The sequence below is a fragment of the Corvus kubaryi genome, unplaced genomic scaffold (genome assembly GCF_017639235.1).
Source record: "Corvus kubaryi isolate FWS band 111438036 unplaced genomic scaffold, C.kubaryi_AGA036_p1.0 split1-37355, whole genome shotgun sequence".
Lineage (NCBI taxonomy): Eukaryota > Metazoa > Chordata > Aves > Passeriformes > Corvidae > Corvus > Corvus kubaryi.
In genome coordinates this window covers 1,766,501-1,771,617 of record NW_024582078.1, presented here as the reverse complement: position 1 = coordinate 1,771,617, position 5,117 = coordinate 1,766,501, and the positions used below count along the sequence as shown (strand labels likewise).

Below are 5,117 nucleotides of genomic sequence, written 5' to 3'. Positions count from 1 at the left end.
CCCCCCCCCCCCCCCCCCCCCCCCCCCCGGAACTCTGTCCCGACCTGTCCCCTCTTAAGGGAACTGCGAGGTTGGGACAAGTCCCAAGACAGTGCTCAGAGTGGGGCAAACCCCACACACACCCCTAGCCCGGTCACTGCCTATCTTAGAGCATCCCTCCTCTTTCCCAACGGGTTTTGAGCCCCACAAACTGAGCTCTGCATCCTCAGAGAGAGCCAGGCACTGCCAAAACCCAGCATTCCGGATCCGAGTCACAACCCAAAGCACCGCGCTCCTGCCGCTCTCCCTTCAGGCCACTGATTCCTGAACCAGTAGCTGCTTCCATTATCGACGGCTTCCAGCAGCAAATATCGACAGCACCTGAGCTGCCCCTGCCCCAGCAGCACAATCCCTGCCTCAGTTTCCCTCCGAGACAGGTTCCCCCTCGTGCCTATCCCCGCCATTGTTCACACAGCAGCTGCTGATGGATGCTGAGGGCAGCGCATGATTAATGCAGGCACCAACAGCAGCATGGAGCCGAGCAGGAAAATGCATTCCCCAGGCAGGACGGGCTGCAAGAGTGAGACCAAGGAAACAGCTTAAATTCATCTCAGCTCAAGCCCAGAGCTGGCACCCAAGCCCACGGACAGACGTGGATGGTTCTGTTCTGCCGGACAGAACCTCACCAGCCCCTGGGTTGCTCCCACTCCACAGCCATCCCAGCCAGGAGGACCCTGGCTTCAACTCACCTCCATAAATTATGCACCTCCCTGCCCAATGCAGCTGCTTGAAGGCCCATCTCCAAAGCGATTCTGACAGCCGGGGCTTTTAAGGAACCAGAATCACCTGAGCTCTGTGCTTCCAAAGGCTGGGAATGCTGTAGCACATCACCAGCCCCAGCCTGCCAGGAGAGCCCCTTGGAGCGTGGCTCTGCTCGGATGGGGATCAGGGACACGGATCAGCCCTCTGCGTGGTCCTGTCCCCTCTGCAGGTACCACCCCACGCATCACCAGTGGGCATGGAGCAGGGGAATGTGGCTCCTGGCGTGGCCTGGGAGCGGGTCAGGCTCTGCCCGTGCTGGGGAGGAGGAGGATGGGGAGGCGAAGGGATGCTCAGACACCACAGCCGCCTTGGCAGCCCCACACCAGCTGAAAGCAGGTCACTTCTCCCACCCTCATCCCTGGAGCTGCAACATTTCTGCCCATCAAAGGTGGGATGCCCACACCACGGACCCACTCCCCGGAAAACCCTCAGAGCCCACGGCAGCTCCCGCAGAGCTGGCAGTGCCCCCAGAGCCCACTGCCTTTCCCTTTCTTCTTTTAAGCTTTTTCCCTCTCTGTTCTCTCCCCTTTGTGGCTCCTTTGATCATATAATCTGAATGAACTGAAGGTAAAAATATCACGGCAGGCAAGAAGAAAGCGCAAATAACAGGGAGAGGAGGAGGGAGCTTGTTCGGATCCCTCACAGAATCATTGGGGGAGATGGAGCTGGAGTTACCCACTGAGCCCCTGCTGCAAACGGCCCAGGAAGGGGTGACAGATGAGCACCCCTGTTCCCTCCACCTGCCTCCAGCAGCCCCTCAGCCACACACAAGTCACTGCTTCCACACAGCCCAGACCTTGCTTCCACCATGCCCGAGCCTCCCCAAAGCAGCTGCTCCACCGGGGGCACATCTGGAAGGAGATGCACATCTGGAAGAAGACACCTGCCTGCAGCAGGTACTCATGGAGCAGAGAACAGCCTTACCTACACGCTCCGGGCAGCAAGGGGCCAGAGCTGCCCTCCTGCCCCACCTGCACGGCTCCACAGGGGCACCCCGAGGGTGGGAATAACAGGGTGGGACCATCACTCAGCGTGGTGCTTATCCCAGCCCCAAAGGAAGGAGCAATTCTGCTTCTCCAACTTCCACCAGTGAGGACGGAGCCTTCCCATCGCCCTCATCCCGGCTATGCCGCAGCCTGATCCGGGTCTGGGAAGTGGCGCAAATACCAACCAAACCGAGAAGATCTCCAGAGCCCGGCCGTGGGTCATCCCCTGCCCGAGCCAGGGTGGGCTGAGCAGCGCCAGGGCGGAGGGAGCCGGTGCCGGGTGCTGTGGGTGCTGCTGCCCCGGGACACGCAGAGCCCCGCGGGTCCCGGCACCCCGGACATGGGCCCGGGCAGCACGGTGGCATCCTGCCCCCCTCTAGTGGTGGTCACCGGGCCACCGGCATCGCCAGCCACGGAGGGCCCTGGAAGGAGCAGGGGAGGGCTCAGCTGGGCAGGCCAGCCCCTCTTGGGGCGACTTGGTCCAGTGGAAGATGTCCCTGCCCATGGCAGGGGCTGGGACTGAATGAGCTTTAAGGTCCCTTCCAACCCGAACCATTCTGTGATTCCATGAAATGAAACTCTGATTAAAAATTCCCCCACATCCCAGAGATCTCCTGCTGCAAAAGCCTCTCCAGTGCCTGGGGGAGGAACCGGCCATCCCAGGCATCACCTCTGCGGCTCCTTCCCGCAGCTCCTCCTGCACGACCCCGCAAGCACTGCCCAGGCTGGACTGTGGTGGGACACGCTCCAGACAGACTCCTCTCCGAGCAGACCCCGCTCCCCAGAGCTCTGCCTGCAGCAGGATCCATCATCTCCCAGTTCAGAGCCAGGGCATTTTCTGGGGCTCGTTAAACCCAGCAGAGGCTGAGCTGGTTATACAGCCCAGGAGATGCAGGAATAATCAGCCAAGAGCACCCAGCACTCACCTGCACGTCCCCATCCCCAGTGCCAAAGAGCCCAGCACCACCAGCACCAGAGACTCCAGCCCAGCCCTGGCACTGGGAGGGCTATGCCAGCTTAAGCCACACTGGATCCTACCAGCTCCAAAGCATCTTTTTGAAAATCAAGGCTATTTCTTTCCCCACCTGCTCTTCCTCCAGCCAGCAGGCAGCACAATATCCCAATTAGTGTACACTCACTTCCCGCTTGCAAGCAGCTACAGGGAACTTCGCTTGGCTCCTGGTCTTTTTAATTACAAAAGCTCCATGAAGTAGAGCAGAATTGAGATGTGGACAGAGGGAGGGGACGCCAGGTTAAGTTCTCTCCCGACAGGCAAAACCTTAAGTATTCAGGTCCAGTACCCCAGCGTTCGCTCGGAGAAGCAAGGCCACGGCTCAGCAGGCAGCAGTGAGCAGAGCCCCCGGATTGTGCCGTCCAAACCCCCCAATGAGCTCCAAGATGCAGCCCCTGCCCCAGCAACCCCTCGATCGATGCACAAACCAATATCACAATGCTCGCACGAGCCCGAGCCCATCACCAAGGTGCCAACTCGTCCTCTCTGCACCCGGGTCCCGCCAGCAGCCAGCTCAGAGCCCCATGGTGGGCAAAAGCTGGGTACAATCACCCACCTCACTGCCCAGAAGCATCTCCTGAAGGACGCTGAAGTCCAAACAAAAGTGCTCCCATAGGGCGCAGATCAGATCCAGGGAATATTTATCACACCGTATTTATATATGTCCTTAACTGCAGCAAGCCCTCTCCTTCCGCCTCCCTCCCGCTGCCAAGCAGGTCAGGGCTAATCCCTCACTTTGAAGGATGGGATGGCGCAGCGGCGGGGGAAGGCGAGCAGGATCCAGCCCCAGAGCAAGCGGAGAGAGAACAGCAGCTCACCTTGCGGGCAGGCAGCGCGAGGTCTCCGCCGGCAGCCGGCGCAGAGCTCCAGCGGGAGCGGCTGGAAGGAAAGGGAAGGGAAGGAGCCACCGCTCGTCTCCGCTCCTGCCACGTGCAGCAGAATCCCGCAATTAATTTTTTATCGCCATCTGCAATTTGGGACCGTGCTGGCTCCGAGCGAGAGCGCGGCCTGACTGCCGGTGTCCGGCAGTGCCCGCGGCAGCACGCGGTGTCCCCGCTCCCCATCACACCTACGCCCTGACACTGCGGTCTGGCAGTGCCAGCCCCTGCCCACACCCCCCCGGCGGTGACTCCAGAGACCCCCATCCTGAGCCGGGCTCGGTGCGGGGCCATCCAGGGAACTGCAGGGAGGAAAACCCTCCGTGAGACGCAGCGCCCGGGAGGAAGAGCCGGTGCCCGCAGCGGGCACGAAGCCGGGGAGGGCGACGGGCGCGGGTTCACGTATGTTATAATTAGGACCTGCCACTTCTTCAAGCCGTTGCCTTTCTGGGAAGAGCTGGAAGGGGGTGGCTGAGCTGACAAATCCATCCTCCTCCTGCCTGATGCCAAAGTTGAAGCACGTGATGCTCTTTTTCGGGGAGCCGTTAGGCTCCTCCGCAGGGTGATGCTGGCCCCTGGGATGTAGGGCCAGGCCATGGCTCCACTCGAGCTTCGATTCCCAAGGGAAAATCCCCTTGACGCTGCTCTGACACCCCGGGGTGTAGCTCAGCACCCCTAACCCAGTGTCTGATGCCGTCCTCAAAAGGGTTTTGCCCGTAGCCCCCCAGCCTGGGGCAGCTGGAGCCACCGCTGCCCATGGGGACCCTCTGCCATCACGGAGAGGGACCACCCTCACCACGGCCCCAGCACTGTCCCTCCAGCTCGGCCAAGCCGGCCAAAATCAGGCGGGATCTCTGCACATCCCATCGCACCGAGCCTCCCGGCGCGGAGGTGTCAGGTCACCGGGAAAAGGGTCTTGTCCGGGCTCTCCCCCCGCCACAGCCTTGCCCAGCGCATCCCCCAGCTCATCTCCCCGCTGCCTGGTGCGGATAAACGCTGCTTACAGGGAGCCAAGGCAGGGAAGGAAATGAGCTTTTTCTTTTGGCAGTTCTCGTGGCGTTTTCCCGAGCTCCTCGCTGCATTCAACAGATCAGCTCTGCTCCTTGCCTTCATCCTTCCATCCCTCCGTCCCTCCCCGAGCCCTGCCCGGGGCACACGGCCACTGCCGGTGGGTTCCTGCGGTGACCGCCAGCCCTGCCTCGTGCCACCCCCGGCGAGCCCCGAGCCACAGGTCACCTGCAGCGCGATGGCGATGGCAAAGGCAGTGACTCACCCGCAGCCTCTCCGTCGCAGCCGCCGCCGAAGGCAGCGGGCATCCCCCAGCGCCGGAGCAGCCCACGGAAAATCACCGGGCTGGGAGAGCACGGCAAACTCATCACACCGCGGGGAGGAGGAGGAGGAGGAGGAGGAGGAGGAGGAGGAGGAGGAGGAGGAGGAGGA

General features: G+C 61.7%; 1 protein-coding gene across 6 annotated transcripts in view; it reads right to left on the bottom strand.

Annotated features, from left to right (window-relative positions):
- Positions 1-5,117, bottom strand: part of LOC121657630 (metabotropic glutamate receptor 4-like) — a 7,809-nt gene that overhangs the window by 1,707 nt on the left and 985 nt on the right. Inside the window, exons 1-2 of one of the 6 annotated variants that reach the window (XM_042013535.1) lie at positions 4,951-5,068; positions 3,618-3,722 (exon numbers count right to left, since the gene is read on the bottom strand). The exons of 1 other annotated variant lie outside the window; for it this stretch is intronic. The gene's annotated coding sequence lies outside the window, so the exon portion shown is untranslated. 4 more of the 6 variants (XM_042013536.1, XM_042013534.1, XM_042013538.1 and 1 more) reach the window with 4 other exon arrangements.